This window comes from Acipenser ruthenus, chromosome 10 (genome assembly GCF_902713425.1).
Source record: "Acipenser ruthenus chromosome 10, fAciRut3.2 maternal haplotype, whole genome shotgun sequence".
Classification (NCBI taxonomy): Eukaryota; Metazoa; Chordata; class Actinopteri; order Acipenseriformes; family Acipenseridae; genus Acipenser; species Acipenser ruthenus.
This window is the reverse complement of record NC_081198.1, coordinates 22,355,904-22,383,818: the sequence shown is the minus strand read 5'-3', so window position 1 is coordinate 22,383,818 and position 27,915 is coordinate 22,355,904. Positions and strand designations below refer to the sequence as shown.

The 27,915-nt window shown below is 48.8% G+C and overlaps 4 non-coding genes and 5 pseudogenes across 4 annotated transcripts; all 9 read left to right on the top strand.

The window, feature by feature from the left end:
* The first annotated feature begins 6,095 nt into the window (after positions 1-6,095).
* On the top strand, positions 6,096-6,250 carry LOC131738654 (U2 spliceosomal RNA; annotated as a pseudogene).
* Positions 6,251-6,847: 597 nt separating this feature from the next.
* LOC131739053 (U2 spliceosomal RNA) lies at positions 6,848-7,038 on the top strand. The gene has a single exon (XR_009330221.1). It is a non-coding gene; the product is annotated as a U2 spliceosomal RNA (small nuclear RNA).
* Positions 7,039-10,502: 3,464 nt separating this feature from the next.
* On the top strand, positions 10,503-10,657 carry LOC131738643 (U2 spliceosomal RNA; annotated as a pseudogene).
* Positions 10,658-11,256: 599 nt separating this feature from the next.
* Positions 11,257-11,447, top strand: LOC131739052 (U2 spliceosomal RNA). The gene has a single exon (XR_009330220.1). It is a non-coding gene; the product is annotated as a U2 spliceosomal RNA (small nuclear RNA).
* A 591-nt stretch (positions 11,448-12,038) lies between these two features.
* LOC131738276 (U2 spliceosomal RNA) lies at positions 12,039-12,229 on the top strand. Its single transcript, XR_009329840.1, has one exon. It is a non-coding gene; the product is annotated as a U2 spliceosomal RNA (small nuclear RNA).
* Positions 12,230-12,840: 611 nt separating this feature from the next.
* Positions 12,841-12,937, top strand: LOC131738808 (U2 spliceosomal RNA; annotated as a pseudogene).
* A 5,035-nt stretch (positions 12,938-17,972) lies between these two features.
* On the top strand, positions 17,973-18,127 carry LOC131738781 (U2 spliceosomal RNA; annotated as a pseudogene).
* Positions 18,128-25,185: 7,058 nt separating this feature from the next.
* On the top strand, positions 25,186-25,340 carry LOC131738690 (U2 spliceosomal RNA; annotated as a pseudogene).
* Positions 25,341-25,938: 598 nt separating this feature from the next.
* Positions 25,939-26,129, top strand: LOC131739051 (U2 spliceosomal RNA). The gene has a single exon (XR_009330219.1). It is a non-coding gene; the product is annotated as a U2 spliceosomal RNA (small nuclear RNA).
* Positions 26,130-27,915: the final 1,786 nt, after the last annotated feature.

Here is a 27,915-nt window from a genome sequence, read left to right as displayed (position 1 = left end):
TACGTTGTCTCTTTTCCGTAGAGAGAGACAACCCGGACGTCCAGAGGCTTCTCCCACCCCAATCGGAGGAGCCAGCTGAAGGATGGCGTTCCGGCCAACCCAGGAAGCCAGGAGGCACAATGCGGTGCGCTTCACAAGAAACAAGCAAGATGAAACGGAACCAGGACTGACGAGACTGGAGTTCAGCCGGACCATTCTTCAGAGGGGTATGGGTTTTTCCCCTTCTGACTTGAATTGTTTGGTGAAATTGCCAGGGCTTAAGGAAGTGTTTGAGGTCAGTTTTAGGAACCCCCAAAAGTTACAAGAAATGTGGTCCTTTTGGGGGGAGAATAAATATCTCGCTCCATACAAAGAATTTTGTGTGGATGCACTGACAGACAGAGAAATGAAAGTTGTTACTGTCCAATTTTTCAATGAGGCTGTTAGCGACTATGATATTACAACATGGCTTAACCGCTATGGGAGGGTGTCATCAGAAGGGAGGAAAATTACAGACGAAGATGGGGTTTGGACAGGAGCCAGAAAGTGGCTGGTACGCCTTAATGTTGATCCATCGGGCATTGGAGGCGTCCGCCACATTCCAAACTCCATAGTGTTAGGGCCCAACAGAGGGCTGGTATTCTATAATGGGATGCCAAAACTCTGCAGGAAATGTGGGGAATTAGGACACCTGGCGGCCGCATGTACTGTAGTCAAGTGCAGGAACTGCGGCGCCCCCCACGAGACCAGCCACTGCAGAGAAGAGAGGCAGTGCAATTTGTGTGGAAAGAAGGGGCACCTGTTTAAGGACTGCCCCTCTTCCTATGCCAACATGGCCAGAGCCAGCAAGGCAAATACGAACAAGCCTAGGCCTGAGCAGGAAGAGGGAACAAATAACAAAGATCAGTCCACATCACCACCAACAGTATCCAAAACCCAGACTCCAGCACCACCATCATCACCAGCACCCCCCTCACCCCCCCGCCCCCGAGACATGTCCCGTTTTACGAGGACCCCTTCCCCCAGCCCAGAGAGAGAGTACAACAGCTACTCCACTAGCTCCTCCAGTAGCTCCTCTGATACAGAACACGAGGCAGGGAGGGAGCCCGGACCCAGCAGCGGCCCCCCCTGAGTAGGGCCCTCTCAGCGCCAGCACTCCCCCTCGGCTCTCGTTATGACGCCATAAGGATTGAGTCCGTGGGGGAGGAAAGCGAAAGCGACAGTGAAAGTGAGAGTGAAAAGTAGGGGAAGGGAATGAAGAACCAGCAGAGGGTGGGGAAAAGAAAGGGTAGAGACGATGGGGGGAAAAGAAAGAAGATCAAGATCAAAGACAGCAAGTTGCAGGTGGCCCCCATAGATCCAAAACCAGATAATGTCCACACAAAGTCCCCAGTCTTGCCCTCGCAGGCAGAGACGGAGGCGAGTGGGACGGCTACACTGCCGTCTAGTGGGCAGGTAGCAGCCAGCCAGGGCATCCCCAGCCAGCCTTCCCAGTCGTTGGCACAAACCCTAGCACACCTCGCAGAAGAGGTGTTCACTAATGCACCGAGGGAGAGGTCGGGGTCAACACCTTCCCTGACCAGCAGTACCTCGGTAGCAATGACCCTCTTCAAGCGAAGGGCCTCCCTTCAAAGCATCCTTGACCCCCTCCCTTGTATGGGCAAAACCAGGGGCCCCCTAGAGGTCCTCCTAGATACAGCACTGGAGGACATGGGAATACCCCTGGACGCGGTAAGCCAGAAGTCTGCTAACAGCTCCAATTCAGCAGACGGTAACAGCCAAAGAATGCTGTCTGTCATAACCCCCCCCCAGGACAAAGCTGACCCACACGTTCCGAGGGGCCCTGAGCAAGTTCCACCAGACTTACCTTGTGGGGAGTTGAATAGCCCAAACAACTCCACGTACTGTGCATATAAAGATGGTGCCTTCTTGGACGAGGCAGCAGTGAGTACCTTCTCAGGGGTGATGGGAGTTGCAAATAAGCCCAAGCCCCCTCGAAGCAAGCGTAGAGCTAAGAGTAGGAAGAGTGTCCCGACCTCCCAATCATAGTCGCTATGGGGTGGACGCAGCGACTCCTTTTCTTGTTAGCTACCCTGATGGCCCTGATATGTGTGTCTGTTAATGTCAGGAGCATCAGGGAGACACAAAAAAGATTTGATGTACTAAACTATCTAGCTAACTTGAAAGCAGATCTCATCTTTCTGCAGGAGTGTGGTATTTCGTCGAGCCATGATTATAGGGACCTGAAGGAGAGTTGGACCCTGGGGGACTCCTTCTGGTCGGGCTCCAACATAGCCAGAGCCGACGGAGTAGGTATCCTGTTTAAAAACCCTTTTATTACCTCCCGCAGCAGCAGGGAGGTAGAACCTGGTAGAATTCTGAGCGTGGATGTGACATACAACAACACTCCCCTCAGACTGGTCAATGTCTACGCACCCACTAACCAAAACGAAAGAGTTCAATTTTTTCCACAGCTGCGTCCACTCCTGCTGGGGAACGTACCCGTCATCGTGTCAGGTGACTTCAATTGTGCTCTGAGGGACGTAGACCGGAGCAGGCCACGCAACGACCGCTCTAGTAGAGTTTTGTCCTCCGTAATATCTGATTTCTCCCTGTGTGATGCAGGTAAGGACCTGGTGCCTCCCTTTACCTGGGTGAGCTCATCTGGGACCTCCTTCTCCCGTATAGATCTCGTCCTGCATACCAGCTCCCTTACGAAGACGGCAGTAGACACCCAGGCCGTCTTCTTCTCTGACCATAGGCTCCTGCAGGTAACATTGCAGGTCCCTCAGACCTCCCAGATGGGGTCAGGGGTCTGGAAATTAAACACCTCCTTACTCGATGACCCCTCCATAGCTGCAGCCTATAAGAGCAGGCTTGTTGAGTGGACCACTTTGCGTGACCTATTCAACTCCCCTATAGAGTGGTGGGAGATGGTCAAAATCAGAACTAAGGGTTATTTCATAGCAGCAGGCAAGAGGAAAGCAAAAGAAAGGAGAGCCAAATATAAATACCTGAATGCTGCCCTCCAGCGTCTGAGCCTGCTTCAGCTTCGGGGGTTCCCTGTAAGCGACGAGATAGCCCAGACCAAGCTAGATCTTTCAGTGCTTTGTAGGGAGGAACAACGAAAGGTCATGCACAATGCAAAAGTGCAAAAAATGGAGGAAGACGAAAAGTGTACTCGCTTCTTCTTCCAGAAAACGAGGGAGAAGCGGCACTTGATGTCCTCCATGCTCGACAGCAGGGGGAGGATAGTAGAGGATAGTGAGGGAGTGAAAAAAGTGGTAGAGAACTTCTATAGGGACCTGTATAACATCAAAGCTACAGATGACACCCTGATAGAGTGGTTCCTGAGCCAGTTGGAGCCTGACTCAGTGCGGGACGACGAGGAGGAGGAGAAGGACCCAGAACTCACGCTGGAGGAGCTCACCCAGGCGGTTAAGACCATGAACACCGGTAAGACGCCAGGTCCAGATGGCATCCCGGGTGAGTATTACCATCTTTTTTGGGACACGCTAAAAGTCCATTTAGCGGAGGTCTACAGAGCGGTCTACAGGGAGAAGCGGTTGGGCCCTTCTATGCGGGAGAGTGTAATTACTCTCCTTCATAAGAAAGGGGAAGTTAAAGATCTACGGAATTGGCGCCCAATCAGCCTCCTTTGCGTGGATTACAAGATACTAGCCAAAGCTCTGATGCTCCGGCTACAAGTACACCTCCCTTTGGTCATTGGCCCCGACCAGGCTTGTGGCGTCCCAGGGAGGTCCATCACGGGTATTTTAATGTTAACAAGGGACATTCTGGCTTATTCTAGAGAACGGAACCATCCCCTCTGCCTGTTCAACCTTGACCAGGAGAAGGCGTTCGATAGGGTAAGCCATGAATATATGTACAAAGTGATGGACCAGATGAAATTCGCTCCTGGACTTAGGGAGTGGGTTAAAACCATATATACAAACATTAGTACCCGAGTCTTGGTGAACAGGCACCTGACTGGTAAAATATCTATCCAGTCAGGGGTCAGACAGGGTTGCCCACTATCCCCACTGCTATATGTCGTGTGCATTGAACCCCTCCTGCAGGCAATTCGTAGGGATACCAATATAACTGGTTTCCAGCTGCCTGGATCCAACGGGGTCCAGGTCAAAACAACAGCATATATGGACGATGTGTCACTCATTTGCACCAACACATCGTCGGTACCTCGGATTAGTAATATCCTTGAGAAGTACTGCACGGCGACCGGGGCAGTGATTAATAAGTCCAAGAGCGAAGTCTACGTGTCTAAAAATTGGCAGGTAGATAGGGAACTGTCGGACATGTACCCTGTCAAAAAGGACAAAATCAAGATTCTGGGCCTCATTTTCGAGAACAATAGCTCGGGGGCCCAGAGCTGGACGGCGGCCATTAACCAGGTCCGTAAAAAGATTGGCGGATGGAGCACAAGATCCTTAACAATGACGGGTAGAGTATTAATAACCAAGTCTATACTGTTCCCCATCCTCTCTTATGTAGGAAAAATCTTTCCCCCAGACAGGACCACCAAAAAAGTGGTGGACCGCATTATCCACCGCTTTATCTGGGGCAGCAAGATGGAGAGGGTAAAACGAGCCACTCTGAGTAAAGCCGACAAGAAGGGAGGTAAGGGGGTCCCGGACGTTGTGCAGCTCACCCGAGTGCAGGGGCTCACGCAAACTATCAAGAACATCCAGGCCCTGGACAGGAAGGTATGTTACATGAATCGTTTCTATTTTGCCACCTGTCTCAGGGCCTTGGGCCTCTGCACTATTGATAACACCGTGCCGTACTCCTGGGACCCCCCATTGTATTATAGAACCTTAAGGGACACTATATATAAATTGGGCTTAGATAAAGCAAAATTGGCCTCCTGGGAATACAAGGCTGTAACTAAATATCTTGCCGGTTCCCAGGAAATTGAAAAAGTAGCTACTTTCTCCCTCACCCAAAGCCAAAAAATCTGGGAGAATGTGTCTCACAGCTGCCTCAGTAATGTCCAGAAGGATATAGCATGGAACACCGTCCACAGTGCACTCCCCACTCGAGCGTTCATGTTCAGGAGGGGACTAGCCCAAGTAGAAACATGCCCCTATGCAAAGTGCCGCAAGAGAGAAACACCAGCCCATATCTTCTGGGAGTGTGATGTGGCTGGCAGTGTCTGGCTCTCTGTCTCTGTCTTCCTAAACAGGTTTGCTGACACGGCCAAGATGACCGCTGAGACTGTGCTCTATGGGCCTGCGGGAGGAATCACTACCAGCACAGCTAAGTGCGTTTGGCGTGTCATCAATGTTGTCAAGCAGATCCTGTGGGAAGGCCGTAACGTCTGTGTCTATCACAAGCAGGAGCTAGACACTATCACCACGACCAGAAGGGCACAAACTCTTATCAAGGACTTTGTAATTCTGGACATCCGGACCCTCGGGAAGGACAAGGCCTGCGCGGAGTGGAGGATCGCCGGACTTCAGGACGTGAAGATGGAATAAAGGAAAAAACTGGAACCGCTAGCTCCTAGGAGCGGGACTACGGGGCACCGCTAAGCCTTTTATTTATTTTGTCATGCCAGCATTCCGCCCTTTTTAGCTGGCATGACCGTTTTTCAACGGTGCCCTGGTTTTATGTAGTCTTTTTGTTTCAGTTTTATGGACCTTTGATTTAATTTGAATGTTTTATTTGATTTTGTTTTGTTTTGTTTTATGTATCTTTAAGATTTTTAATGTAAACTATTAAAAGTTACATTTTAAGTGTTTTAAAATTTTAGAATTTTAACTCACTGTTTATACACTGTCCCTTTTCCCCTGTCCCTGTTTTAGATCTAGGTTTATGTTCACTTTTTTAGAGAGCACTCCCCGGCCCTCACAAGCACTGGTTTTTTATAGATGGTTCTTTTTTTCCAGTCACTTTTAAAACAGCACAGGTTTTTTTCATGTTGATTTTAATCTGTGTCTGTTTTAACCATGTACAAAGCACAATTGTCTTGGTGTTTTTAAATGTATTTTAAATGCTTTTAAAACAAAATGTATGTCTGTATGCATGAATGTCATCTTTAAAAGAAATGTAAAATGAATGAAAAAACGAATGGGTGTAAATGTAAAAAATGTAAAATCTCAATAAAAGAGTATTAATATCTGATACGTCCCCTATCAGGGGACCATATATTAAATTGATTTTTGGAATCGGGAGATGGAACAGGGGCTTGCTCCGTCCACTCCACGCATCGGCCCGGTATTGCAGTACCTCCGGGAACGGTGCACACCTTTCTCTAACGTTGGTCAAAGTCAGATCTGGATCTCTCCTGTGAGCATTTTGTCTACCCCTGCTGGAGGGAGAGTGCCAGTGTTGATGCAAGTTTTCCCGCCGTTTTACTTCTTTTTTTTCTTTCTCTCTTTCTTTCTTTCTCTCTTTCTTTCTCTCTTTCTCTCTTTCTTTCTCTCTTTCTTTCTTGCTGTCTTTCTTTCTTTTATTCACATGTGGTGATGATGTAGACAGCAGCAGGTTGTTTCCTGGGAGCATGCAGCTAACCAGCCAAGTGTGGTGGAACATGTCCCTATGCCAGGACCTTCTTAGCAAGCCAGCCAGCCAGCGAGGCACAGTTGTAGTTACCCAAGGCACCTTGCACAGCATAGCAGCTTGGCATGACTATTTGTAAGACGCACTCCGCCAGTTTATGTTTTGTTTTTGGTGTTATGTGTGTGTTTTTGCTTTGTTTTGTTTTCTCCTGCTTAAATTGCACATTTCCCCTCTGGAAGCAGCAGCCCGTTTTTTGGGGGTCTGCTTGTGCTTGGAATTTTGCACCCACCTTTGAATCCCCCTGTGCCGTCCGGGCTGGGGGGCCCCGGGCAAGGGCCAAGTCGCCATCGCTTCTCGGCCTTTTGGCTAAGATCAAGTGTAGTATCTGTTCTTATCAGTTTAATATCTGATACGTCCCCTATCAGGGGACCATATATTAAATTGATTTTTGGAATCGGGAGATGGAACAGGGGCTTGCTCCGTCCACTCCACGCATCGGCCCGGTATTGCAGTACCTCCGGGAACGGTGCACACCTTTCTCTAACGTTGGTCAAAGTCAGATCTGGATCTCTCCTGTGAGCATTTTGTCTACCCCTGCTGGAGGGAGAGTGCCAGTGTTGATGCAAGTTTTCCCGCCGTTTTACTTCTTTTTTTTTCTTTCTCTCTTTCTTTCTTTCTCTCTTTCTTTCTCTCTTTCTCTCTTTCTTTCTCTCTTTATTTCTTGCTGTCTTTCTTTCTTTTATTCACATGTGGTGATGATGTAGACAGCAGCAGGTTGTTTCCTGGGAGCATGCAGCTAACCAGAAAAGTGTGGTGGAACATGTCCCTATGCCCTAAGGGTTATTTCATAGCAGCAGGCAAGAGGAAAGCAAAAGAAAGGAGAGCCAAATATAAATACCTGAATGCTGCCCTCCAGCATCTGAGCCTGCTTCAGCTTCGGGGGTTCCCTGTAAGCGACGAGATAGCCCAGACCAAGCTAGATCTTTCAGTGCTTTGTAGGGAGGAACAACGAAAGGTCATGCACAATGCAAAAGTGCAAAAAATGGAGGAAGACGAAAAGTGTACTCGCTTCTTCTTCCAGAAAACGAGGGAGAAGCGGCACTTGATGTCCTCCATGCTCGACAGCAGGGGGAGGATAGTAGAGGATAGTGAGGGAGTGAAAAAAGTGGTAGAGAACTTCTATAGGGACCTGTATAACATCAAAGCTACAGATGACACCCTGATAGAGTGGTTCCTGAGCCAGTTGGAGCCTGACTCAGTGCGGGACGACGAGGAGGAGGAGAAGGACCCAGAACTCACGCTGGAGGAGCTCACCCAGGCGGTTAAGACCATGAACACCGGTAAGACGCCAGGTCCAGATGGCATCCCGGGTGAGTATTACCATCTTTTTTGGGACACGCTAAAAGTCCATTTAGCGGAGGTCTACAGAGCGGTCTACAGGGAGAAGCGGTTGGGCCCTTCTATGCGGGAGAGTGTAATTACTCTCCTTCATAAGAAAGGGGAAGTTAAAGATCTACGGAATTGGCGCCCAATCAGCCTCCTTTGCGTGGATTACAAGATACTAGCCAAAGCTCTGATGCTCCGGCTACAAGTACACCTCCCTTTGGTCATTGGCCCCGACCAGGCTTGTGGCGTCCCAGGGAGGTCCATCACGGATATTTTAATGTTAACAAGGGACATTCTGGCTTATTCTAGAGAACGGAACCATCCCCTCTGCCTGTTCAACCTTGACCAGGAGAAGGCGTTCGATAGGGTAAGCCATGAATATATGTACAAAGTGATGGACCAGATGAAATTCGCTCCTGGACTTAGGGAGTGGGTTAAAACCATATATACAAACATTAGTACCCGAGTCTTGGTGAACAGGCACCTGACTGGTAAAATATCTATCCAGTCAGGGGTCAGACAGGGTTGCCCACTATCCCCACTGCTATATGTCGTGTGCATTGAACCCCTCCTGCAGGCAATTCGTAGGGATACCAATATAACTGGTTTCCAGCTGCCTGGATCCAACGGGGTCCAGGTCAAAACAACAGCATATATGGACGATGTGTCACTCATTTGCACCAACACATCGTCGGTACCTCGGATTAGTAATATCCTTGAGAAGTACTGCACGGCGACCGGGGCAGTGATTAATAAGTCCAAGAGCGAAGTCTACGTGTCTAAAAATTGGCAGGTAGATAGGGAACTGTCGGACATGTACCCTGTCAAAAAGGACAAAATCAAGATTCTGGGCCTCATTTTCGAGAACAATAGCTCGGGGGCCCAGAGCTGGACGGCGGCCATTAACCAGGTCCGTAAAAAGATTGGCGGATGGAGCACAAGATCCTTAACAATGACGGGTAGAGTATTAATAACCAAGTCTATACTGTTCCCCATCCTCTCTTATGTAGGAAAAATCTTTCCCCCAGACAGGACCACCAAAAAAGTGGTGGACCGCATTATCCACCGCTTTATCTGGGGCAGCAAGATGGAGAGGGTAAAACGAGCCACTCTGAGTAAAGCCGACAAGAAGGGAGGTAAGGGGGTCCCGGACGTTGTGCAGCTCACCCGAGTGCAGGGGCTCACGCAAACTATCAAGAACATCCAGGCCCTGGACAGGAAGGTATGTTACATGAATCGTTTCTATTTTGCCACCTGTCTCAGGGCCTTGGGCCTCTGCACTATTGATAACACCGTGCCGTACTCCTGGGACCCCCCATTGTATTATAGAACCTTAAGGGACACTATATATAAATTGGGCTTAGATAAAGCAAAATTGGCCTCCTGGGAATACAAGGCTGTAACTAAATATCTTGCCGGTTCCCAGGAAATTGAAAAAGTAGCTACTTTCTCCCTCACCCAAAGCCAAAAAATCTGGGAGAATGTGTCTCACAGCTGCCTCAGTAATGTCCAGAAGGATATAGCATGGAACACCGTCCACAGTGCACTCCCCACTCGAGCGTTCATGTTCAGGAGGGGACTAGCCCAAGTAGAAACATGCCCCTATGCAAAGTGCCGCAAGAGAGAAACACCAGCCCATATCTTCTGGGAGTGTGATGTGGCTGGCAGTGTCTGGCTCTCTGTCTCTGTCTTCCTAAACAGGTTTGCTGACACGGCCAAGATGACCGCTGAGACTGTGCTCTATGGGCCTGCGGGAGGAATCACTACCAGCACAGCTAAGTGCGTTTGGCGTGTCATCAATGTTGTCAAGCAGATCCTGTGGGAAGGCCGTAACGTCTGTGTCTATCACAAGCAGGAGCTAGACACTATCACCACGACCAGAAGGGCACAAACTCTTATCAAGGACTTTGTAATTCTGGACATCCGGACCCTCGGGAAGGACAAGGCCTGCGCGGAGTGGAGGATCGCCGGACTTCAGGACGTGAAGATGGAATAAAGGAAAAAACTGGAACCGCTAGCTCCTAGGAGCGGGACTACGGGGCACCGCTAAGCCTTTTATTTATTTTGTCATGCCAGCATTCCGCCCTTTTTAGCTGGCATGACCGTTTTTCAACGGTGCCCTGGTTTTATGTAGTCTTTTTGTTTCAGTTTTATGCACCTTTGATTTAATTTGAATGTTTTATTTGATTTTGTTTTGTTTTGTTTTATGTATCTTTAAGATTTTTAATGTAAACTATTAAAAGTTACATTTTAAGTGTTTTAAAATTTTAGAATTTTAACTCACTGTTTATACACTGTCCCTTTTCCCCTGTCCCTGTTTTAGATCTAGGTTTATGTTCACTTTTTTAGAGAGCACTCCCCGGCCCTCACAAGCACTGGTTTTTTTATAGATGGTTCTTTTTTTCCAGTCACTTTTAAAACAGCACAGGTTTTTTTCATGTTGATTTTAATCTGTGTCTGTTTTAACCATGTACAAAGCACAATTGTCTTGGTGTTTTTAAATGTATTTTAAATGCTTTTAAAACAAAATGTATGTCTGTATGCATGAATGTCATCTTTAAAAGAAATGTAAAATGATTGAAAAAACGAATGGGTGTAAATGTAAAAAATGTAAAATCTCAATAAAAGAGTATTAATATCTGATACGTCCCCTATCAGGGGACCATATATTAAATTGATTTTTGGAATCGGGAGATGGAACAGGGGCTTGCTCCGTCCACTCCACGCATCGGCCCGGTATTGCAGTACCTCCGGGAACGGTGCACACCTTTCTCTAACGTTGGTCAAAGTCAGATCTGGATCTCTCCTGTGAGCATTTTGTCTACCCCTGCTGGAGGGAGAGTGCCAGTGTTGATGCAAGTTTTCCCGCCGTTTTACTTCTTTTTTTTTTCTTTCTCTCTTTCTTTCTTTCTCTCTTTCTTTCTCTCTTTCTCTCTTTCTTTCTCTCTTTCTTTCTTGCTGTCTTTCTTTCTTTTATTCACATGTGGTGATGATGTAGACAGCAGCAGGTTGTTTCCTGGGAGCATGCAGCTAACCAGACAAGTGTGGTGGAACATGTCCCTATGCCAGGACCTTCTTAGCAAGCCAGCCAGCCAGCGAGGCACAGTTGTAGTTACCCAAGGCACCTTGCACAGCATAGCAGCTTGGCATGACTATTTGTAAGACGCACTCCGCCAGTTTATGTTTTGTTTTTGGTGTTATGTGTGTGTTTTTGCTTTGTTTTGTTTTCTCCTGCTTAAATTGCACATTTCCCCTCTGGAAGCAGCAGCCCGTTTTTTTGGGGTCTGTTTGTGCTTGAAATTTTGCACCCACCTTTGAATCCCCCTGTGCCGTCCGGGCTGGGGGGCCCCGAGCAAGGGCCAAGTCGCCATCGCTTCTCGGCCTTTTGGCTAAGATCAAGTGTAGTATCTGTTCTTATCAGTTTAATATCTGATACGTCCCCTATCAGGGGACCATATATTAAATTGATTTTTGGAATCGGGAGATGGAACAGGGGCTTGCTCCGTCCACTCCACGCATCGGCCCGGTATTGCAGTACCTCCGGGAACGGTGCACACCTTTCTCTAACGTTGGTCAAAGTCAGATCTGGATCTCTCCTGTGAGCATTTTGTCTACCCCTGCTGGAGGGAGAGTGCCAGTGTTGATGCAAGTTTTCCCAACGTTTTACTTCTTTTTTTTTTCTTTCTCTCTTTCTTTCTTTCTCTCTTTCTTTCTCTCTTTCTTTCTCTCTTTCTTTCTTGCTGTCTTTCTTTCTTTTATTCACATGTGGTGATGATGTAGACAGCAGCAGGTTGTTTCCTGGGAGCATGCAGCTAACCAGACAAGTGTGGTGGAACATGTCCCTATGCCAGGACCTTCTTAGCAAGCCAGCCAGCCAGCGAGGCACAGTTGTAGTTACCCAAGGCACCTTGCACAGCATAGCAGCTTGGCATGACTATTTGTAAGACGCACTCCGCCAGTTTATGTTTTGTTTTTGGTGTTATGTGTGTGTTTTTGCTTTGTTTTGTTTCCTCCTGCTTAAATTGCACATTTCCCCTCTGGAAGCAGCAGCCCGTTTTTGGGGGGTCTGCTTGTGCTTGGAATTTTGCACCCACCTTTGAATCCCCCTGTGCCGTCCGGGCTGGGGGGCCCCGGGCAAGGGCCAAGTCGCCATCGCTTCTCGGCCTTTTAGCTAAGATCAAGTGTAGTATCTGTTCTTATCAGTTTAATATCTGATACGTCCCCTATCAGGGGACCATATATTAAATTGATTTTTGGAATCGGGAGATGGAACAGGGGCTTGCTCCGTCCACTCCACGCATCGGCCCGGTATTGCAGTACCTCCGGGAACGGTGCACACCTTTCTCTAACGTTGGTCAAAGTCAGATCTGGATCTCTCCTGTGAGCATTTTGTCTACCCCTGCTGGAGGGAGAGTGCCAGTGTTGATGCAAGTTTTCCCGCCATTTTACTTCTTTTTTTTTTCTTTCTCTCTTTCTTTCTTTCTCTCTTTCTTTCTTTCTCTCTTTCTTTCTCTCTTTCTCTCTTTCTTTCTCTCTTTCTTTCTTGCTGTCTTTCTTTCTTTTATTCACATGTGGTGATGATGTAGACAGCAGCAGGTTGTTTCCTGGGAGCATGCAGCTAACCAGACAAGTGTGGTGGAACATGTCCCTATGCCAGGTCCTTCTTAGCCAGCCAGCCAGCGAGGCACAGTTGTAGTTACCCAAGGCACCTTGCACAGCATAGCAGCTTGGCATGACTATTTGTAAGACGCACTCCGCCAGTTTATGTTTTGTTTTTGGTGTTATGTGTGTGTTTTTGCTTTGTTTTGTTTTCTCCTGCTTAAATTGCACATTTCCCCTCTGGAAGCAGCAGCCCGTTTTTTGGGGGTCTGCTTGTGCTTGAAATTTTGCACCCACCTTTGAATCCCCCTGTGCCATCCAGGCTGGGGGGCCCCGGGCAAGGGCCAAGTCGCCATCGCTTCTCGGCCTTTTGGCTAAGATCAAGTGTAGTATCTGTTCTTATCAGTTTAATATCTAGCTCCTCCAGTAGCTCCTCTGATGCAGAACACGAGGCAGGGAGGGAGCCCGGACCCAGCAGCGGCCCCCCCCTGAGTAGGGCCCTCTCAGCGCCAGCACTCCCCCTCGGCTCTCGTTATGACGCCATAAGGATTGAGTCCGTGGGGGAGGAAAGCGAAAGCGACAGTGAAAGTGAGAGTGAGAAGGAGGGGAAGGGAGTGAAGAACCAGCAGAGGGTGGGGAAAAGAAAGGGTAGAGACGAGGGGGGGAAAAGAAAGAAGATCAGGATCAAAGACAGCAAGTTGCAGGTGGCCCCCATAAATCCAAAACCAGCTAATGTCCACACAAAGTCCCCAGTCTTGCCCTCGCAGGCAGAGACGGAGGCGAGTGGGACGGCTACACTGCCGCCTAGTGGGCAGGTAGCAGCCAGCCAGGGCATCCCCAGCCAGCCTTCCCAGTCGTTGGCACAAACCCTAGCACACCTCGCAGAAGAGGTGTTCACTAATGCACCGAGGGAGAGGTCGGGGTCAACACCTTCCCTGACCAGCAGTACCTCGGTAGCAATGACCCTCTTCAAGCGAAGGGCCTCCCTTCAAAGCATCCTTGACCCCCTCCCTTGTATGGGCAAAACCAGGGGCCCCCTAGAGGTCCTCCTAGATACAGCACTGGAGGACATGGGAATACCCCTGGACGCGGTAAGCCAGAAGTCTGCTAACAGCTCCAATTCAACAGACGGTAACAGCCAAAGAATGCTGTCTGTCATAACCCCCCCCCAGGACAAAGCTGACCCACACGTTCCGAGGGGCCCTGAGCAAGTTCCACCAGACTTACCTTGTGGGGAGTTGAATAGCCCCAACAACTCCACGTACTGTGCATATAAAGACGGTGCCTTCTTGGACGAGGCAGCAGTGAGTACCTTCTCAGGGGTGATGGGAGTTGCAAATAAGCCCAAGCCCCCTCGAAGCAAGCGTAGAGCTAAGAGTAGGAAGAGTGTCCCGACCTCCCAATCATAGTCGCTATGGGGTGGACGCAGCGACTCCTTTTCTTGTTAGCTACCCTGATGGCCCTGATATGTGTGTCTGTTAATGTCAGGAGCATCAGGGAGACACAAAAAAGATTTGATGTACTAAACTATCTAGCTAACTTGAAAGCAGATCTCATCTTTCTGCAGGAGTGTGGTATTTCGTCGAGCCCTGATTATAGGGACCTGAAGGAGAGTTGGACCCTGGGGGACTCCTTCTGGTCGGGCTCCAACATAGCCAGAGCCGACGGAGTAGGTATCCTGTTTAAAAACCCATTTATTACCTCCCGCAGCAGCAGGGAGGTAGAACCTGGTAGAATTCTGAGCGTGGATGTGACATACAACAACACTCCCCTCAGACTGGTCAATGTCTACGCACCCACTAACCAAAACGAAAGAGTTCAATTTTTTCCACAGCTGCGTCCACTCCTGCTGGGGAACGTACCCGTCATCGTGTCAGGTGACTTCAATTGTGCTCTGAGGGACGTAGACCGGAGCAGGCCACGCAACGACCGCTCTAGTAGAGTTTTGTCCTCCATAATATCTGATTTCTCCCTGTGTGATGCAGGTAAGGACCTGGTGCCTCCCTTTACCTGGGTGAGCTCATCTGGGACCTCCTTCTCCCGTATAGATCTCGTCCTGCATACCAGCTCCCTTACGAAGACGGCAGTAGACACCCAGGCCGTCTTCTTCTCTGACCATAGGCTCCTGCAGGTAACATTGCAGGTCCCTCAGACCTCCCAGATGGGGTCAGGGGTCTGGAAATTAAACACCTCCTTACTCGATGACCCCTCCATAGCTGCAGCCTATAAGAGCAGGCTTGTTGAGTGGACCACTTTGCGTGACCTATTCAACTCCCCTATAGAGTGGTGGGAGATGGTCAAAATGAGAACTAAGGGTTATTTCATAGCAGCAGGCAAGAGGAAAGCAAAAGAAAGGAGGGCCAAATATAAATACCTGAATGCTGCCCTCCAGCGTCTGAGCCTGCTTCAGCTTCGGGGGTTCCCTGTAAGCGACGAGATAGCCCAGACCAAGCTAGATCTTTCAGTGCTTTGTAGGGAGGAACAACGAAAGGTCATGCACAATGCAAAAGTGCAAAAAATGGAGGAAGACGAAAAGTGTACTCGCTTCTTCTTCCAGAAAACGAGGGAGAAGCGGCACTTGATGTCCTCCATGCTTGACAGCAGGGGGAGGATAGTAGAGGATAGTGAGGGAGTGAAAAAAGTGGTAGAGAACTTCTATAGGGACCTGTATAACATCAAAGCTACAGATGACACCCTGATAGAGTGGTTCCTGAGCCAGTTGGAGCCTGACTCAGTGCGGGACGAGGAGGAGGAGGAGAAGGACCCAGAACTCACGCTGGAGGAGCTCACCCAGGCGGTTAAGACCATGAACACCGGTAAGACGCCAGGTCCAGATGGCATCCCGGGTGAGTATTACCATCTTTTTTGGGACACGCTAAAAGTCCATTTAGCGGAGGTCTACAGAGCGGTCTACAGGGAGAAGCGGTTGGGCCCTTCTATGCGGGAGAGTGTAATTACTCTCCTTCATAAGAAAGGGGAAGTTAAAGATCTACGGAATTGGCGCCCAATCAGCCTCCTTTGCGTGGATTACAAGATACTAGCCAAAGCTCTGATGCTCCGGCTACAAGTACACCTCCCTTTGGTCATTGGCCCCGACCAGGCTTGTGGCGTCCCAGGGAGGTCCATCACGGATATTTTAATGTTAACAAGGGACATTCTGGCTTATTCTAGAGAACGGAACCATCCCCTCTGCCTGTTCAACCTTGACCAGGAGAAGGCGTTCGATAGGGTAAGCCATGAATATATGTACAAAGTGATGGACCAGATGAAATTCGCTCCTGGACTTAGGGGGTGGTTTAAAACCATCTATACAAACATTAGTACCCGAGTCTTGGTGAACAGGCACCTGACTGGTAAAATATCTATCCAGTCAGGGGTCAGACAGGGTTGCCCACTATCCCCACTGCTATATGTCGTGTGCATTGAACCCCTCCTGCAGGCAATTCGTAGGGATACCAATATAACTGGTTTCCAGCTGCCTGGATCCAACGGGGTCCAGGTCAAAACAACAGCATATATGGACGATGTGTCACTCATTTGCACCAACACATCGTCGGTACCTCGGATTAGTAATATCCTTGGGAAGTACTGCACGGCGACCAGGGCAGTGATTAATAAGTCCAAGAGCGAAGTCTACGTGTCTAAAAATTGGCAGGTAGATAGGGAACTGTCGGACATGTACCCTGTCAAAAAGGACAAAATCAAGATTCTGGGCCTCATTTTCGAGAACAATAGCTCGGGGGCCCAGAGCTGGACGGCGGCCATTAACCAGGTCCGTAAAAAGATTGGCGGATGGAGCACAAGATCCTTAACAATGACGGGTAGAGTATTAATAACCAAGTCTATACTGTTCCCCATCCTCTCTTATGTAGGAAAAATCTTTCCCCCAGACAGGACCACCAAAAAAGTGGTGGACCGCATTATCCACCGCTTTATCTGGGGCAGCAAGATGGAGAGGGTAAAACGAGCCACCCTGAGTAAAGCCGACAAGAAGGGAGGTAAGGGGGTCCCGGACGTTGTGCAGCTCACCCGAGTGCAGGGGCTCACGCAAACTATCAAGAACATCCAGGCCCTGGACAGGAAGGTATGTTACATGAATCGTTTCTATTTTGCCACCTGTCTCAGGGCCTTGGGCCTCTGCACTATTGATAACACCGTGCCGTACTCCTGGGACCCCCCATTGTATTATAGAACCTTAAGCGACACTATATATAAATTGGGCTTAGATAAAGCAAAATTGGCCTCCTGGGAATACAAGGCTGTAACTAAATATCTTGCCGGTTCCCAGGAAATTGAAAAAGTAGCTACTTTCTCCCTCACCCAAAGCCCAAAAATCTGGGAGAATGTGTCTCACAGCTGCCTCAGTAATGTCCAGAAGGATATAGCATGGAACACCGTCCACAGTGCACTCCCCACTCGAGCATTCATGTTCAGGAGGGGACTAGCCCAAGTAGAAACATGCCCCTATGCAAAGTGCCGCAAGAGAGAAACACCAGCCCATATCTTCTGGGAATGTGATGTGGCTGGCAGTGTCTGGCTCTCTGTCTCTGTCTTCCTAAACAGGTTTGCTGACACGGCCAAGATGACCGCTGAGACTGTGCTCTATGGGCCTGCGGGAGGAATCACTACCAGCACAGCTAAGTGCGTTTGGCGTGTCATCAATGTTGTCAAGCAGATCCTGTGGGAAGGCCGTAACGTCTGTGTCTAACACAAGCAGGAGCTAGACACTATCACCACGACCAGAAGGGCACAAACTCTTATCAAGGACTTTGTAATTCTGGACATCCGGACCCTCGGGAAGGACAAGGCCTGCGCGGAGTGGAGGATCGCCGGACTTCAGGACGTGAAGATGGAATAAAGGAAAAAACTGGAACCGCTAGCTCCTAGGAGCGGGACTACGGGGCACCGCTAAGCCTTTTATTTATTTTGTCATGCCAGCATTCCGCCCTTTTTAGCTGGCATGACCGTTTTTCAACGGTGCCCTGGTTTTATGTAGTCTTTTGTTTCAGTTTTATGGACTTTTATTTGATTTACGTTGAATGTTTTATTTGATTTTGTATTGTTTTGTTTTATGTATCTTTAAGATTTTTAATGTAAACTATTAAAAGTTACATTTTAAGTGTTTTAAAATTTTAGAATTTTAACTCACTGTTTTATACACTGTCCCTTTTCCCCTGTCCCTGTTTTAGATCTAGTTTTATGTTCACTTTTGAACCTTTTAGAGAGCACTCCCCGGCCCTCACAAGCACTGGTTTTTTATAGATGGTTCTTTTTTTCCAGTCACTTTTAAAACAGCACAGGTTTTTTTCATGTTGATTTTAATCTGTGTGTTTTAACCATGTACAAAGCACAATTGTCTTGGTGTTTTTAAATGTATTTTAAATGCTTTTAAAACAAAATGTATGTCTGTATGCATGAATGTCATCTTTAAAAGAAATGTAAAATGAATGAAAAAAACGAATGGGTGTAAATGTAAAAAATGTAAAATCTCAATAAAAGAGTATTAATATCTGATACGTCCCCTATCAGGGGACCATATATAAAATTGATTTTTGGAATCGGGAGATGGAACAGGGGCTTGCTCCGTCCACTCCACGCATCGGCCCGGTATTGTAGTTCCTCCGGGAACGGTGCACACCTTTCTCTAACGTTGGTCAAAGTCAGATCTGGATCTCTCCTGTGAGCATTTTGTCTACCCCTGCTGGAGGGAGAGTGCCAGTGTTGATGCAAGTTTTCCCGCCGCTTTACTTCTTTTTTTTTCTTTTTCTCTTTCTTTCTTTCTCTTTCTTTCTCTCTTTCTTTCTTGCTGTCTTTCTTTCTTTTATTCACATGTGGTGATGATGTAGACAGCAGCAGTTTGTTTCCTGGGAGCATGCAGCTAACCAGACAAGTGTGGTGGAACATGTCCCTATGCCAGGTCCTTCTTAGCCAGCCATATACTCTGGCTTCTCTACAGTTCGAATAAATCTTTCTAAGACTAAGGCTTAGAGGGTAGTGGCATTGCCCGCTCCCTCCGAGGGTCTGTGAGAGGTTTGTTCGGGTGAGGAGGAACAGAATTTTTTTATTTTTGACTGGCTTTCTTCAGCTCGGCAACTTTTTGGAAGACTAATGCTCAGTCTGGTTTTGGCTTGCCCAATCCAGGCCGAGGGTCTTTCAAGATTTTGTTGACTGTTGAGAGCAGTTTTTTCTTTTTCAGGCGGTTCCCGTTTTTTTCTTTTTCAGGCGGTTCCGGCTTTTCCAGACGTTCCTGGAGTTAGAGAGAAGGAGGACCTACCATCCAGACGACCTTTGAGGACCCTTTGATGACCTAGACGACCTCATCCCCAGCCCTTGATTGTAATCGAGATCCAGACCGAGAGAGCAGCAGGCGCCCAGCAGAGGGCGCCATCTGGGAGGAGCAGAGGGCGGCCCCGGACCCCGAGGAGGCGTCACAGCCACGATTCTTCCTACGTGGTCTCGGTGCCAAGCAACGCCCCCTACTCCGCCAGGGAAGGACACCGTTCACCTGGGGAGGGGGTCCCTCTTGCGAGGCGACCATCTCCTCAGGGACTAAAGTAATAGTTCCTTCAACTGCCCAGATTTGCTGCTTACGTTGTCTCTTTTCCGTAGAGAGAGACAACCCGGACGTCCAGAGGCTTCTCCCACCCCAATCGGAGGAGCCAGCTGAAGGATGGCGTTCCGGCCAACCCAGGAAAACAGGAGGCACAATGCGGTGCGCTTCACAAGAAACAAGCAAGATGAAACGGAACCAGGACTGACGAGACTGGAGTTCAGCCGGACCATTCTTCAGAGGGGTATGGGTTTTTCCCCTTCTGACTTGAATTGTTTGGTGAAATTGCCAGGGCTTAAGGAAGTGTTTGAGGTCAGTTTTAGGAACCCCCAAAAGTTACAAGAAATGTGGTCCTTTTGGGGGGAGAATAAATATCTCGCTCCATACAAAGAATTTTGTGTGGATGCACTGACAGACAGAGAAATGAAAGTTGTTACTGTCCAATTTTTCAATGAGGCTGTTAGCGACTATGATATTACAACATGGCTTAACCGCTATGGGAGGGTGTCATCAGAAGGGAGGAAAATTACAGACGAAGATGGGGTTTGGACAGGAGCCAGAAAGTGGCTGGTACGCCTTAATGTTGATCCATCGGGCATTGGAGGCGTCCGCCACATTCCAAACTCCATAGTGTTAGGGCCCAACAGAGGGCTGGTATTCTATAATGGGATGCCAAAACTCTGCAGGAAATGTGGGGAATTAGGACACCTGGCGGCCGCGTGTACTGTAGTCAAGTGCAGGAACTGCGGCGCCCCCCACGAGACCAGCCACTGCAGAGAAGAGAGGCAGTGCAATTTGTGTGGAAAGAAGGGGCACCTGTTTAAGGACTGCCCCTCTTCCTATGCCAACATGGCCAGAGCCAGCAAGGCAAACATGAACAAGCCTAGGCCTGAGCAGGAAGAGGGAGCAAGTAACAAAGATCAGTCCACATCACCACCAACAGTATCCAAGACCCAGACTCCAGCACCACCATCATCACCAGCACCCCCCTCACCCCCCCGCCCCCGAGACATGTCCCGTTTTACGAGGACCCCTTCCCCCAGCCCAGAGAGAGAGTACAACAGCCACTCCACTAGCTCCTCCAGTAGCTCCTCTGATGCAGAACACGAGGCAGGGAGGGAGCCTGGACCCAGCAGCGGCCCCCCCCTGAGTAGGGCCCTCTCAGCGCCAGCACTCCCCCTCGGCTCTCGTTATGACGCCATAAGGATTGAGTCCGTGGGGGAGGAAAGCGAAAGCGACAGTGAAAGTGAGAGTGAGAAGGAGGGGAAGGGAGTGAAGAACCAGCAGAGGGTGGGGAAAAGAAAGGGTAGAGACGAGGGGGGGGAAAAGAAAGAAGATCAGGATCAAAGACAGCAAGTTGCAGGTGGCCCCCATAGATCCAAAACCAGCTAATGTCCACACAAAGTCCCCAGTCTTGCCCTCGCAGGCAGAGACGGAGGCGAGTGGGACGGCTACACTGCCGCCTAGTGGGCAGGTAGCAGCCAGCCAGGGCATCCCCAGCCAGCCTTCCCAGTCGTTGGCACAAACCCTAGCACACCTCGCAGAAGAGGTGTTCACTAATGCACCGAGGGAGAGGTCGGGGTCAACACCTTCCCTGACCAGCAGTACCTCTGTAGCAATGACCCTCTTCAAGCGAAGGGCCTCCCTTCAAAGCATCCTTGACCCCCTCCCTTGTATGGGCAAAACCAGGGGCCCCCTAGAGGTCCTCCTAGATACAGCACTGGAGGACATGGGAATACCCCTGGACGCGGTAAGCCAGAAGTCTGCTAACAGCTCCAATTCAACAGACGGTAACAGCCAAAGAATGCTGTCTGTCATAACCCCCCCCAGGACAAAGCTGACCCACACGTTCCGAGGGGCCCTGAGCAAGTTCCACCAGACTTACCTTGTGGGGAGTTGAATAGCCCCAACAACTCCACGTACTGTGCATATAAAGACGGTGCCTTCTTGGACGAGGCAGCAGTGAGTACCTTCTCAGGGGTGATGGGAGTTGCAAATAAGCCCAAGCCCCCTCGAAGCAAGCGTAGAGCTAAGAGTAGGAAGAGTGTCCCGACCTCCCAATCATAGTCGCTATGGGGTGGACGCAGCGACTCCTTTTCTTGTTAGCTACCCTGATGGCCCTGATATGTGTGTCTGTTAATGTCAGGAGCATCAGGGAGACACAAAAAAGATTTGATGTACTAAACTATCTAGCTAACTTGAAAGCAGATCTCATCTTTCTGCAGGAGTGTGGTATTTCGTCGAGCCCTGATTATAGGGACCTGAAGGAGAGTTGGACCCTGGGGGACTCCTTCTGGTCGGGCTCCAACATAGCCAGAGCCGACGGAGTAGGTATCCTGTTTAAAAACCCATTTATTACCTCCCGCAGCAGCAGGGAGGTAGAACCTGGTAGAATTCTGAGCGTGGATGTGACATACAACAAAACTCCCCTCAGACTGGTCAATGTCTACGCACCCACTAACCAAAACGAAAGAGTTCAATTTTTTCCACAGCTGCGTCCACTCCTGCTGGGGAACGTACCCGTCATCGTGTCAGGTGACTTCAATTGTGCTCTGAGGGACGTAGACCGGAGCAGGCCACGCAACGACCGCTCTAGTAGAGTTTTGTCCTCCGTAATATCTGATTTCTCCCTGTGTGATGCAGGTAAGGACCTGGTGCCTCCCTTTACCTGGGTGAGCTCATCTGGGACCTCCTTCTCCCGTATAGATCTCGTCCTGCATACCAGCTCCCTTACGAAGACGGCAGTAGACACCCAGGCCGTCTTCTTCTCTGACCATAGGCTCCTGCAGGTAACATTGCAGGTCCCTCAGACCTCCCAGATGGGGTCAGGGGTCTGGAAATTAAACACCTCATTACTCAATGACCCCTCCATAGCTGCAGCCTATAAGAGCAGGCTTGTTGAGTGGACCACTTTGCGTGACCTATTCAACTCCCCTATAGAGTGGTGGGAGATGGTCAAAATCAGAACTAAGGGTTATTTCATAGCAGCAGGCAAGAGGAAAGCAAAAGAAAGGAGGGCCAAATATAAACACCTGAATGCTGCCCTCCAGCGTCTGAGCCTGCTTCAGCTTCGGGGGTTCCCTGTAAGCGACGAGATAGCCCAGACCAAGCTAGATCTTTCAGTGCTTTGTAGGGAGGAACAACGAAAGGTCATGCACAATGCAAAAGTGCAAAAAATGGAGGAAGACGAAAAGTGTACTCGCTTCTTCTTCCAGAAAACGAGGGAGAAGCGGCACTTGATGTCCTCCATGCTCGACAGCAGGGGGAGGATAGTAGAGGATAGTGAGGGAGTGAAAAAAGTGGTAGAGAACTTCTATAGGGACCTATATAACATCAAAGCTACAGATGACACCCTGATAGAGTGGTTCCTGAGCCAGTTGGAGCCTGACTCAGTGCGGGACGACGAGGAGGAGGAGAAGGACCCAGAACTCACGCTGGAGGAGCTCACCCAGGCGGTTAAGACCATGAACACCGGTAAGACGCCAGGTCCAGATGGCATCCCGGGTGAGTATTACCATCTTTTTTGGGACATGCTAAAAGTCCATTTAGCGGAGGTCTACAGAGCGGTCTACAGGGAGAAGCGGTTGGGCCCTTCTATGCGGGAGAGTGTAATTACTCTCCTTCATAAGAAAGGGGAAGTTAAAGATCTACGGAATTGGCGCCCAATCAGCCTCCTTTGCGTGGATTACAAGATACTAGCCAAAGCTCTGATGCTCCGGCTACAAGTACACCTCCCTTTGGTCATTGGCCCCGACCAGGCTTGTGGCGTCCCAGGGAGGTCCATCACGGATATTTTAATGTTAACAAGGGACATTCTGGCTTATTCTAGAGAACGGAACCATCCCCTCTGCCTGTTCAACCTTGACCAGGAGAAGGCGTTCGATAGGGTAAGCCATGAATATATGTACAAAGTGATGGACCAGATGAAATTCGCTCCTGGACTTAGGGAGTGGGTTAAAACCATATATACAAACATTAGTACCCGAGTCTTGGTGAACAGGCACCTGACTGGTAAAATATCTATCCAGTCAGGGGTCAGACAGGGTTGCCCACTATCCCCACTGCTATATGTCGTGTGCATTGAACCCCTCCTGCAGGCAATTCGTAGGGATACCAATATAACTGGTTTCCAGCTGCCTGGATCCAACGGGGTCCAGGTCAAAACAACAGCATATATGGACGATGTGTCACTCATTTGCACCAACACATCGTCGGTACCTCGGATTAGTAATATCCTTGAGAAGTACTGCACGGCGACCGGGGCAGTGATTAATAAGTCCAAGAGCGAAGTCTACGTGTCTAAAAATTGGCAGGTAGATAGGGAACTGTCGGACATGTACCCTGTCAAAAAGGACAAAATCAAGATTCTGGGCCTCATTTTCGAGAACAATAGCTCGGGGGCCCAGAGCTGGACGGCGGCCATTAACCAGGTCCGTAAAAAGATTGGCGGATGGAGCACAAGATCCTTAACAATGACGGGTAGAGTATTAATAACCAAGTCTATACTGTTCCCCATCCTCTCTTATGTAGGAAAAATCTTTCCCCCAGACAGGACCACCAAAAAAGTGGTGGACCGCATTATCCACCGCTTTATCTGGGGCAGCAAGATGGAGAGGGTAAAGCGAGCCACCCTGAGTAAAGCCGACAAGAAGGGAGGTAAGGGGGTCCCGGACGTTGTGCAGCTCACCCGAGTGCAGGGGCTCACGCAAACTATCAAGAACATCCAGGCCCTGGACAGGAAGGTATGTTACATGAATCGTTTCTATTTTGCCACCTGTCTCAGGGCCTTGGGCCTCTGCACTATTGATAACACCGTGCCGTACTCCTGGGACCCCCCATTGTATTATAGAACCTTAAGGGACACTATATATAAATTGGGCTTAGATAAAGCAAAATTGGCCTCCTGGGAATACAAGGCTGTAACTAAATATCTTGCCGGTTCCCAGGAAATTGAAAAAGTAGCTACTTTCTCCCTCACCCAAAGCCAAAAAATCTGGGAGAATGTGTCTCACAGCTGCCTCAGTAATGTCCAGAAGGATATAGCATGGAACACCGTCCACAGTGCACTCCCCACTCGAGCGTTCATGTTCAGGAGGGGACTAGCCCAAGTAGAAACATGCCCCTATGCAAAGTGCCGCAAGAGAGAAACACCAGCCCATATCTTCTGGGAGTGTGATGTGGCTGGCAGTGTCTGGCTCTCTGTCTCTGTCTTCCTAAACAGGTTTGCTGACACGGCCAAGATGACCGCTGAGACTGTGCTCTATGGGCCTGCGGGAGGAATCGCTACCAGCACAGCTAAGTGCATTTGGCGTGTCATCAATGTTGTCAAGCAGATCCTGTGGGAAGGCTGTAACGTCTGTGTCTATCACAAGCAGGAGCTAGACACTATCACCACGACCAGAAGGGCACAAACTCTTATCAAGGACTTTGTAATTCTGGACATCCGGACCCTCGGGAAGGACAAGGCCTGCGCGGAGTGGAGGATCGCCGGACTTCAGGACGTGAAGATGGAATAAAGGAAAAAACTGGAACCGCTAGCTCCTAGGAGCGGGACTACGGGGCACCGCTAAGCCTTTTATTTATTTTGTCATGCCAGCATTCCGCCCTTTTTAGCTGGCATGACCGTTTTTTCAACGGTGCCCTGGTTTTATGTAGTCTTTTTGTTTCAGTTTTATTGACTTTTATTTGATTTACGTTGAATGTTTTATTTGATTTTGTTTTGTTTTGTTTTATGTATCTTTAAGATTTTTAATGTAAACTATTAAAAGTTACATTTTAAGTGTTTTAAAATTTTAGAATTTTAACTCACTGTTCTATACACTGTCCCTTTTCCCCTGTCCCTGTTTTAGATCTAGTTTTATGTTCACTTTTGAACTTTTTTAGAGAGCACTCCCCGGCCCTCACAAACACTGGTTTTTTATAGATGGTTCTTTTTTTCAAGTCACTTTTAAAGCAGCACAGGTTTTTTTCATGTTGATTTTAATCTGTGTCTGTTTTAACCATGTACAAAGCACAATTGTCTTGGTGTTTTTAAATGTATTTTAAATGCTTTTAAAACAAAATGTATGTCTGTATGCATGAATGTCATCTTTAAAAGAAATGTAAAATGAATGAAAAAAACGAATGGGTGTAAATGTAAAAAATGTAAAATCTCAATAAAAGAGTATTAATATCTGATACGTCCCCTATCAGGGGACCATATATTAAATTGATTTTTGGAATCGGGAGATGGAACAGGGGCTTGCTCCGTCCACTCCACGCATCGGCCCGGTATTGCAGTACCTCCGGGAACGGTGCACACCTTTCTCTAACGTTGGTCAAAGTCAGATCTGGATCTCTCCTGTGAGCATTTTGTCTACCCCTGCTGGAGGGAGAGTGCCAGTGTTGATGCAAGTTTTCCCGCCGTTTTACTTCTTTTTTTTTCTTTCTCTCTTTCTTTCTTTCTCTCTTTCTTTCTCTCTTTCTCTCTTTCTTTCTCTCTTTCTTTCTTGCTGTCTTTCTTTCTTTTATTCACATGTGGTGATGATGTAGACAGCAGCAGGTTGTTTCCTGGGAGCATGCAGCTAACCAGACAAGTGTGGTGGAGCATGTCCCTATGCCAGGACCTTCTTAGCAAGCCAGCCAGCCAGCGAGGCACAGTTGTAGTTACCCAAGGCACCTTGCACAGCATAGCAGCTTGGCATGACTATTTGTAAGACGCACTCCGCCAGTTTATGTTTTGTTTTTGGTGTTATGTGTGTGTTTTTGCTTTGTTTTGTTTTCTCCTGCTTAAATTGCACATTTCCCCTCTGGAAGCAGCAGCCCGTTTTTTTGGGGTCTGCTTGTGCTTGAAATTTTGCACCCACCTTTGAATCCCCCTGTGCCGTCCGGGCTGGGGGGCCCCGGGCAAGGGCCAAGTCGCCATCGCTTCTCGGCCTTTTGGCTAAGATCAAGTGTAGTATCTGTTCTTATCAGTTTAATATCTGATACGTCCCCTATCAGGGGACCATATATTAAATTGATTTTTGGAATCGGGAGATGGAACAGGGGCTTGCTCCGTCCACTCCACGCATCGGCCCGGTATTGCAGTACCTCCGGGAACGGTGCACACCTTTCTCTAACGTTGGTCAAAGTCAGATCTGGATCTCTCCTGTGAGCATTTTGTCTACCCCTGCTGGAGGGAGAGTGCCAGTGTTGATGCAAGTTTTCCCGCCGTTTTACTTCTTTTTTTTTCTTTCTCTCTTTCTTTCTTTCTTGCTGTCTTTCTTTCTTTTATTCACATGTGATGATGATGTAGACAGCAGCAGTTTGTTTCCTGGGAGCATGCAGCTAACCAGACAAGTGTGGTGGAACATGTCCCTATGCCAGGTCCTTCTTAGCCAGCCATATACTCTGGCTTCTCTTCAGTTCGAATAAATCTTTCTAAGACTAAGGCTTAGAGGGTAGTGGCATTGCCCGCTCCCTCCGAGGGTCTGTGAGAGGTTTGTTCGGGTGAGGAGGAACAGAATTTTTTTTTATTTTTGACTGGCTTTCTTCAGCTCGGCAACTTTTTGGAAGACTAATGCTCAGTCTGGTTTTGGCTTGCCCAATCCAGGCCGAGGGTCTTTCAAGATTTTGTTGACTGTTGAGAGTAGTTTTTTCTTTTTCAGGCGGTTCCCGTTTTTTTCTTTTTCAGGCGGTTCCGGCTTTTCCAGACGTTCCTGGAGTTAGAGAGAAGGAGGACCTACCATCCAGACGACCTTTGAGGACCCTTTGATGACCTAGACGACCTCATCCCCAGCCCTTGATTGTAATCGAGATCCAGACCGAGAGAGCAGCAGGCGCCCAGCAGAGGGCGCCATCTGGGAGGAGCAGAGGGCGGCCCCGGACCCCGAGGAGGTGTCACAGCCACGATTCTTCCTACGTGGTCTCGGTGCCAAGCAGCGCCCCCTACTCCGCCAGGGAAGGACACCGTTCACCTGGGGAGGGGGTCCCTCTTGCGAGGCGACCATCTCCTCAGGGACTAAAGTAATAGTTCCTTCAACTGCCCAGATTTGCTGCTTACGTTGTCTCTTTTCCGTAGAGAGAGACAACCCGGACGTCCAGAGGCTTCTCCCACCCCAATCGGAGGAGCCAGCTGAAGGATGGCGTTCCGGCCAACCCAGGAAACCAGGAGGCACAATGCGGTGCGCTTCACAAGAAACAAGCAAGATGAAACGGAACCAGGACTGACGAGACTGGAGTTCAGCCGGACCATTCTTCAGAGGGGTATGGGTTTTTCCCCTTCTGACTTGAATTGTTTGGTGAAATTGCCAGGGCTTAAGGAAGTGTTTGAGGTCAGTTTTAGGAACCCCCAAAAGTTACAAGAAATGTGGTCCTTTTGGGGGGAGAATAAATATCTCGCTCCATACAAAGAATTTTGTGTGGATGCACTGACAGACAGAGAAATGAAAGTTGTTACTGTCCAATTTTTCAATGAGGCTGTTAGCGACTATGATATTACAACATGGCTTAACCGCTATGGGAGGGTGTCATCAGAAGGGAGGAAAATTACAGATGAAGATGGGGTTTGGACAGGAGCCAGAAAGTGGCTGGTACGCCTTAATGTTGATCCATCGGGCATTGGAGGCGTCCGCCACATTCCAAACTCCATAGTGTTAGGGCCCAACAGAGGGCTGATATTCTATAATGGGATGCCAAAACTCTGCAGGAAATGTGGGGAATTAGGACACCTGACGGCCGCGTGTACTGTAGTCAAGTGCAGGAACTGCGGCGCCCCCCACGAGACCAGCCACTGCAGAGAAGAGAGGCAGTGCAATTTGTGTGGAAAGAAGGGGCACCTGTTTAAGGACTGCCCCTCTTCCTATGCCAACATGGCCAGAGCCAGCAAGGCAAACATGAACAAGCCAGGCCTGAGCAGG